Genomic DNA, 9,878 nt, shown 5'->3' with positions numbered 1-9,878 from the left:
AGACCTCTGAGCATGTGTGTCTTTGTAATGCTAATGAAAATTATGATGTGCTCTTCAGGACACCCAGAGCCACGTGTGTGAATAAACTACAAAGAGAGTGTTTGTACACTAGCCAGTATGATATCCGCCACATGTGGATTTCAGTGTGCATCCTCACATGCCAGCCATCCTCACATCTATTATCAGATATTTATTGTTTGTGTTTTACATGGGTGTGTATAGCAGCAAAGCTTATTAATGGAATTAAAATGGAATTATTATACCTCTGTGTTTATTTTGGTGATTGTATCAAATATGACAGCTAAAATGAGTTGATGCAGGAAGCACCATCTTAATCTATCACAGCTGAGACTGAGTTTGAGAAGCACAGTTAAGAAGCCTGGCATTGAATTGTAAATCTCATGCTTTCCAGGGTGCAAACTCTCTGAATGGGATATATAAAAAAACAAACAAACCAGTACTAGCTTTTGTCCCTTGTACTTGGATATCTTTTTTTTTTTAATACCTAAATGAATATCAGTGAAATAATGCAGGATACTTTATCTGTTTATCTGTGTCACACCACAAATGGACACAGATGTTCTCTAAATTGGCTCATTCATGACATGAGTGAGAGTTTATCAAAGGTGCAGGAGAACAGCCCAACCTGAGCTAAATGTTAACCACAACATGGCCAGTAACTGTATTAGATGTTATAGATTCAAGTCCCAAAATGAAATATTCATGTACTTGATGTACTGCAAGAGAAAATACTCCTTCAGAGAGGGAATGTAGTGATCCATAGAGCTCCAAGTGGGAGGGATGTTGCCAAACACTTTCTTATTATTCTTCTGTCAAATCACGTTTATTTGTGTTGCTTTCCCTCTCAGAGTACCAACATTTTCATTACGAAACAATAAATGAAAACAATGGCTGAAAGTGAAAATTACACATCGAGCCTTCAGTGAAAACAAGGAAAAACCGAAAAACCTCATCAAGAAGAAAAGTAGGAATGTTAAGAAAATCAAAGAAAGGTGGCCCTCCTTTTATAAAGAACAGGTGTGCAGAGAATAGGCGAAGATTAAATGTTGATTGCAAAGTGCAGCATAAAGAAAACACAGAGTAATCTTGGCACTAACATCATCAAGGTCAATATTAGAATCACATCTGACCACAATGAACACAAAAAAGATAAAAAGCAGCAAACAGCAAAAAGGAAAAGGAGAGTTTTAACAAATGCTTAGTACCCACGTAATTCCTTTTCCACTCCTGTTCCATGCTACATTGATAAGGAGAAGTTTAACAGATAGTAAACATTACACATAGTCAACACCCAATGAACTGCCTTTTCAGAAAACTGTAATAGTTCACCAATGGTGCATAGATAAAAAATAAATTAAATGTATATTTAGACATAATGAGAGCTATAGTAAAGCAGGTTAATTAAAGTGGTAAAAAACAAACAAACAAACAAACAAACAAACAAACAAACAAACAAACAAACAAACAAACAAACAAACATTTATTAGAAATATCCCAGAGGAAGCTGTGGGTGGTTTGGTATACGCCACATGCTCACCAGCTGTTGCAGTGATATCAACACTGTCATGGTCACAAAGGCCATTATAAAAACATATGGCTACAGGAACAAATAGTAAAACTTGAGTGTAACAGTTCATTGTTAATCTTAAACAATAAGATATATTAAATAACAATAATATTCAGACACTTTCCCAGTCATTGTTACAGCAATGACTGGGAAAGTGTCAAAGTTATGGACAGCTAGAGAGAGCTCAAGGAGGACATGTGACCCCAGAGACCATCTTTGAACAAGGACAGAGGTTAAATCTCCCCTCATATACAACCACCTGTCAGTATCATGGCAGACTTTAACATGGATCTATATTTTTAGACCAAATAAACTACTGGTCAAAAGTTTCCAAAAAACTTTTTTGTCCAGTTTTTATTGAAATTAAAGCAGTGAATAAACTCAAATGGTACAATGAAAAGCAATAAAATGTCAGAGGTAAAAAAAAGTGTATGTCACCACAGACTGAAAAATTGTGTCAATTTTACATAATTTGGTAAAATAAATAAAATTTCTAGGGATCAAGTAATGGGTTTACAATTTACACATTTTTCGCAGCAGAAGGAGGAAATGAAGACTTAAAAATTAATGCAAACAGTTCCTGCAGGTGCCCCAACTTACAAACATCAAATTACCCACAAACTGTTCATTGTAGACAGACGCTGTGAATGAAATTTAAAAAAACAAAAAACAAAACTTAAATTTAGTTGAACAAAAAGATTAAATTCTTCCTTTTTTGAAATTCCAATTCTTTGTTTGTTCTGTGATTTAATTTCAGAAAATACTGAGACAATAAACTGTGTAAATTTCATTAAAACTGGTAAAATGAAAAAATGGTATTCTAAAACTTTTGATTGGTAGTGTAGCAGCAGTCAGAGCTGGTGAGGAATATAATTTTCAGCAATGCAGATCAGCCTCTGAAGCAGAGCCAAGGATTTGATAGCTTTCAATCTTTGTTCTTTAAAAATCCTCACCAGCCAACAGTTCAGACAGATTTCACTATAAATCTCATCATTAACCCTCGCTGGTGAGGAGCCAGAGACAGTTAAACATCTTGATAGTAAAAATGTTGCCTTTTGTTACGTTTTACTGCTTTTCAATTTCCGTTTATTTTATAACATGTTAGCTTTTATGGAAATCTAAATGCTTTGTGGAATATCTACTGAGCTTCACTCAGACGTTTTCATATATCCTGCTGTATGAAATCAGAATAGATGACTGCTAACAATATTAAAGATTGGCTGTGTGATCTAGGAAAAGAGGACTGCCAGTGGAGTTCACTTAAACACTCCAATTACAATCAGATATATTTAATAACATAAATAGTGTCACATTGAACGGGAACTATGTTGGTGAAGAGAAGGACTCATCCTCCCTTTTTAATGATATACTGTCCTTCACATCACTGACATGTACATAGAAATCAGGAGGTGATTTACAACCACAGTAAAGAAAATGATCTAAACTGTGAATAACTTTAATAAAATTCTTTCATTTGTGCCCATCTATTTAACACAAACTTGACTGAATAACTTGGGGAAACCAAAGCCATTTAATTGTCACCTTCATCCTTGTTCATACAACATTCTGCTCTAAGCTATTACATCCAATTTCCACCCTGATGATTATTATGTAGTAGATACTAATAGAATAATGGTGGAAGAATAGGGGAGTGCAGAGGTAATTAAGAAGCAGTGGGTCATCTCGTTTGCCCAGAGGAAGATGCAGAGGGAATTACCTGGTCCAGAGACAGAGGAGCGAAGAAGAAAGAGAGAGCAGAAAGAGAGAATATGATATAAATATGGGGGAGATGAAAGAGAGGAAGAAACAGAGAAAGCAATAGCTAGAGACTGGAGAACTGGAGTCGGATGGAGCCTGAAAACGAGTGAGAAAGGTGACGAGAGAGGAAAAAGAAAAATGAGACTTGTTTCATTTTGAAATGATGGAATGTGTTCCCGCCCCAGAGCTCTGTTCAATAAGCCGCCTTCTGCTGCCGAGCTCTGGAGGAGACAAGAAAGGAAAGAAGGGACAAGAAAAAGAAAGAGAGAAGCAAAATGGCCCTGTGTATGTGTGTGTGTGTGAGTGTGTGAGAGAGAGAGAGAGTGTGTGTGTGTGTGTGTGTGTGTGTGCAGAGAGAGTGTGTGTATCCAACCCATGATTCTACAAGGAGCATTAGTCCGCCTACTCTGCTGTCTCCAATGCTGTTCACTCATTCTACTGCATGACTGATTATGATCAAAGAAAGATTATGGATCTTTACAGTCATGCATTAAAAAAATCAAAATATGCCAATGCTGTTCTCTTGTTCAAGCCAAGTTTTCTTGTTTTTGTACTTTAGCAACTGATAAACAACTTCTTTGTTTATGGGTAAAACATTTCTAGTTCCTATCAGGAAATAGTCATGTTAACTTTCTAGACACTTTTTATATATATTTAATAATTTTTAAAGTATAATGTTACAAGAGCAATAGAAACGATTCTTTTTTAATTGAATGTTTTGCAATAATTGTAAGGCCAGCTCACCAAAATCATAAAAACTATTGTATTTTCTCTTAACCTTGGCACTTATGGAGATGTTGTTTTTGTTTTATGTCCTAAGGTGTTAAGGCATCTACTTACCTCCACTCCAATACAAAGAAAGTGAATTAATATTTCCTTCATGGTGCTCAAAGCACTGAAGAAGTAGATCTGAAAAATACTAAAGCAGATTTTGTGTACAGAATGAGTTCACACCAGAAAAGTGACAAATTAGGTATAATCAAAACAGTCAATATGCTAGAGCAATGAGAAGCAAACAAAAGAAATGGAGGAGCTTTTCACAGCTGGAAAAATCAACAAGTCCTCCAATTTAAACGACATGTAGGTGTTTTGTCTTGGATACAACCCATAGGAGAGTAACAGCAGCAGATGTACTGGATCTTTGTCATCATGGCAACATGAATCACCATGATGACATGATAATAATAAACACAGTTAAAGTTATGGATCGTCTCAGTTTGGCTGGGTTGGGGCACAAAAATCTCTTGGTTCGGTTTAGGAAAAGATCATTATTTGGGTTAAAATAAGGACTTTGTTAAGGCTGAAGGACCCTCGTTGTCCTTACTGTTGCAATAACAAATACCTATTTAAAGTTAAGGTCCCCTTACAACAAAAGGTCCAGCAACACCACAAAAAAAACAAAATATTACTCGCCAACATGTTGCTGTCTCTTTGTTAAATTTAATTGGCAGTGGTATCATGAAGTCACACTTTGACCGACTTCTTGTGGTTCATGGAGTGTGTCATATCCTGTTTGTCTAAAATGGTTGATTATGTTGATTTCATGTATACCAAGTGCAGAAACTGTGTACTATAAAGATTATTACATAGCTGTAGTGTATACTGTTTACAGTTAGTATGTAGTGTAGTGCTAAGAGGAAAACACCTGTGTGGGTGGACTCCAATATGGCGTATCAGTAGGGATAATCAGAACATATATACAGGTGTCTCCGAATGATTATTAGAAATTATAGCACTGTTATAAGATACAAATGCCTGAAAATATGAATGCTTTGCTACAGTAGTATAAAAGTGCAGTGCCACTTTTTCATTCTTTCAGGAAAGCCCTGTATTTGTAGAAGAAAAATTATTATTGCCATTTCAGATGTTATGTCAAGTCATAACCAACTAATCAGTAAAAGCAGATTTGCATTTGCATTTACATTTTCCACACAGGGCATTTTGACATGTCACAGTGGGAATAGCTCAGGTGTAAATAACCAAATGAATGACGGCTGAATTGTATTCAGCTGTTTCAATTTAAAGTCCTGATATTGTGCACGTACTGACTCACTGTCACACTGTCATGGCTCGGTGGGAGACTTCAATAAAAGCTCAATGATATTTGTAACCCCCTGTGCTTTTCCTACCGTAGCATGTCAAAATGTCTGATGTGAAAAAGGCCCGTTAGTTAGGAAATGGATCTGTATCATCACCGTGAATCTTACTCTGTCTGCAAATAAATATGGAAAATACACTTTTCATGTTTGTGTTTATGCCATAACAGAAGATCAGTGTAAGATGAATTTTGATGACTCACGTTTATATTTGTAGGATATACTGTTACTAGAATCTGTGTAGTGGCAGTGGTCATCAAGGAGAGCACAAACCTGACCATAACTAAGAAGTAGACCGTGATTAACTCTGTGGGGATAAGATTCCAAACTGCCAGTCACGCATTATCTATTGTAGCATTTAAGTAATCAGAACTGTACCAGCTATAAACGGCAGCCCCACCCGCTGGATCCACCGCCACTTCAGCCTCTCTCTGAGGTCAGAGGTCAGCTCTCCAGGCCATCACAACAGCACCATTTGCTCTCTTGGCCCAGTTCCTAACCCTTTTTTAAATCCTGTTCGCCCATCTTGTCTCAGTTCATCTCCACATGCTTCAACAAATCACTGCAGACAGGAGAGGTACCCGCTGCCTTTAAAATAACAGCTCTGAGTTCAGTCCTTGGGAAATCTAACCTCAATCAAGACTTTTGCTCAAACTACATAGGCCCATCCTCAACCCTGCTGGTTCCCACCAACATGTTATATCGTGCTGCTCCAGTCACAGCTGTTCACAAATAAACTTGATAAAACATTTTAGTTCCCATTGGTTCACAGCAGCACGGAAATTGTGTTGAATGAAGCTTTTCCATGACTGACTAATGGCAGCCAACTCAGCTTCAAGTCATTTTCATAACACGCCAGAATATTCTCCTCCGTCACCGTATCCTGAAATGGTTTTCACTCCACGTCTCCAAATTTATACCTATAGGAATTATTTGTAACGGTGTGTGAACAGCAGCAACTATAGAAAGAATTTCAGTGTGTGATTTTCATAACTTGGTAGATGTAGTGTAGGATTTGACAGACTGAATGTTAGGTGTAAGTCATGGGTTGTGTTTCCTTGAGATGAAAAAATTACTACAGTAATTTTGCGTTAATTTTGATATATGTGTGCATGCACAAATTCTTTTGCACGTTTTGCTACACATACAAATTTCACTGTTTAAATGCAAAGTGATTTTGAAACAAAAACACTTTTATAACTGACAGGATTTTGTGTTTTCATGGGCAGGATTTCAAGACACAGCTGAGGGGAGAATTGCCTGTGTGATATTTTCAGATGATATGGTTCTGATGTGGTTCTGTTGGTTTCATCTGACCGTGACCTTCAGGATACAGGTTTGCAGCCAAGTGTAAAGCTGTTCGGATGAGAGTGAGCACCTCTAAGTCTGAGGCTGCAGTTCTCTGCCAGAAAATGGTGGATTGGTCCTCTCGGGTTAGGACAGAGTTTCTGTCCCAAGTGAAGGAGTTTAAATTTCTCGGGGTCTTGTTCACAAGTGACGGTAAAGGGGAACAGGAGATTGATAGGCGGATTGGTGCAGCATCAGCAGTAAGGCAATCTTTGTGCTGGACCATTGTGGTAGAGAGGGAGCTGAGCCAGAAGGAAAAGCCTTCAATTTACCAGTCAGTCTATGTTCCAGCCCTCATCTGTGGTCATGAGCTTTGGGTAGTGACCGAAAGAATAAGATCTTGGACACAAGTGCCTGGAATGAGTTTCCTCCACAGGGTGGCTGCGCTCAGCCTTAGAGATAGGGCGAGGAGCTCTGACATCCAGAGGGAGCTGGGAGTAGACCCACTGCTCCCTTGCGTCAAAAGGAGCCTGTTGAGGTGAATCGGGCATCTGATCAGTATGCCTCCGGGGCGCCTTCCATTGGAGGTCTTCTGGGCACATCCAGCTGCTAGGAGGCCCAGGTGTAGACCCAGAACATGCTGGAGAGATTACATATCACATCTGGCCAAGGAACGCCTCAGGTTCCCCCTGGGACAAGCTACCTTGCGTAACCTGCTGCAACTGCGACCTGATGCCAGATAAGAGAAATGGATGGATGGACTGAGGATTTACTGGTTGAATTAGTTAAGGCAAAGCTAGAGAATGAAACAGAAAAATGGAAAACACTATTAAACATGGCCCACAGAGGTGTTACGAGACAATCATGCAGAGGTCCTCTGTCTAGCTTTGCACAGTGCTGTGTTTATTTCCATCTGTCTCGGTCCAAAAACAATAAAAACACGACACAACATGGTGACGTGGCAGAGATAAACAATATGGGAAGATTTGTCTTTTAAATCTTTTCATGTGCTATCTCAGTTATTTGTAAAATAGTTTCTCGTTATCATTTGACTCACTATGATTTCACTCATGATTCTTTTTTTTCATTTGGTGACATTTCTTCTATGAGTTCATTCTATGTTTATTTAGTCAGGGTTTATTCACAGCAATAGCACAGCGAAGAAGACATTCAAAAGGAAGCAGAAGGAGTTTGGGTACTGATGATATTCAGGTGGACACAAACACTCAACAGTAAGGAGGAAAACTAGATAGAGACGTGGTGCACAGTAACAACAGCAGACACCAAAACACAATAAATACAGGAAGGCAAAAGAAAAGAGGAGGCACAAAACAAACACTACTTCTTATTTTTTTCTGCGAGTTTTAAAGTAATCTTGGAGGAAGCACAAGAGCAGAAAGACAAGGCCCCCCACAGTGACCATAAACAGAAGATAAGCTCAATTAGGATAAGAATGGAAGGTTGCATTGCTGGGAAACAGATCCAGATTTAAGTGGTCATTTTTCGAAAAGCTGCTGAAGGGATGATTTTTTATTTTGCTTGTGACTTTTTTGCTCATTCCAGTCACTGGGCACCACAGGCTGCGATATACGGCTGAAACTGTCAAATTCAGCAAATTCATCTGTGAAACCTATTCTGTGTATGCTGCGTCATGCCTTTCACTGACCCAATCAGGCACGAATAATTGGTTCACAAGCTCACTTTCTCTCAGACTCGCCATAGTAAATGCCCTCCTCAGTTTCTCTTCAGGAGTCCTATATTCCCACTATATTGTGTATCTCTTTTGAACTGGCTTGTTAACCTGATATTAGCTGTGTGTGCTCTCCTGTATTTTATATAAAGTTTAGTCTAGTCCAGTGTAGTTTCCAAAGTTTTTTCCAGATTTGTTCCTATAAATGAAAAAAGCTATACTTATGTTTTTTCTCAGTACCTGAGGGAGATAGCCGAGAGTTTGGTGCTGAGCTCTAAGCCTCTGTGACACTGACATTACAAACCTTTACTCTTTCCTATTTTCCAGTGGTACTGAGGAGATTCCACACTTGACTCTTTGACACAGACAAAGATGAAACCCAAAACAAATATATCAGGCAGCTCCGGCAGGTATTTATTCATCAACCGCAACAAGTCTAATTGGTCTTTTGAAGGGAAGTCACAGTGTGAGCATGGAGATCAGGTCTTGATTGCTGCAATCTGGTAATTAGGCAAAGGGAAAAACGAAAACGCCCGGTTAAATTGCATTAAAATGGAATTCAATCACACTCCACAATCAATGTGCACTCTATTTCCATACAACCAAAAACAATCCCAGCTGCATTCCTGTTATGCCTTCGATTGATTGTGATTGTGACTCTGTGCGATGAGCTTAATCTTAGATTCAGGAGGGCCCAAATAATATCCTTAAACAAAAGGTAATTTTACAAATTCCCTGTCAGAGGGGGGATGAGTGATAAAGTATGTCTCCCGCTGGAGTCTGAGAACTTGTCTCCAGAAGGGCTGCACATCACCTTCCTCACTGAATCATATCCTCTCTCCGCCACTGACTGTAATTGCTCTCTCAAAATATCCCTTCTGTCTCTCTGTTCGGCACTTATTCTATTTCTTTTCCTACCATTTCAAGCCAACAGGATCATTTTATGGTCACATGGGCATTTTAAGAACCAGGCGTCCAACCCTTGGTCTCCTTCAGTTTGGTTGTTTGTTCTTGTGGGGATCTGAGAATTGGGGCTTATTACGCTGTTATTTTCACTGCAAGTCACCCTTGATGGAAATATAATTTAAATGCTGAACATGTAAAATGCAAATGTAAGGCTTTGAATCCCTAATAATGTCTGTGAATTGCAATTTTCTATGCAATAAACAGATATACAGTACACAAACAGGTGTTTATGTTCAAAGCCATATGGGGAGAACAGAGCAAATGGAGCCGCTTTTCACGTTTTATGCTAGTACAGCAAAATATATGTGCATTCACCTCAGACAATAATTGCTGTGTATAATTAAGGTTGCTGGGCATCCGTGGAAAGCAACACAAAAACATGAATTTAAAACAATTTTGGGAGTTTGACCCATTTTTGGGCAAAACTTGCTCAAAGGTGGGGTAAGTATGAGGCAACATGACTCCTGTGGAGGTGAAATGTGCTACTCTGTTT

Source organism: Toxotes jaculatrix, chromosome 8 (assembly GCF_017976425.1).
Source record: "Toxotes jaculatrix isolate fToxJac2 chromosome 8, fToxJac2.pri, whole genome shotgun sequence".
NCBI lineage: Eukaryota > Metazoa > Chordata > Actinopteri > Toxotidae > Toxotes > Toxotes jaculatrix.
The sequence above is the reverse complement of the archived record's forward strand: the minus strand, read 5'-3'. Positions refer to the sequence as shown.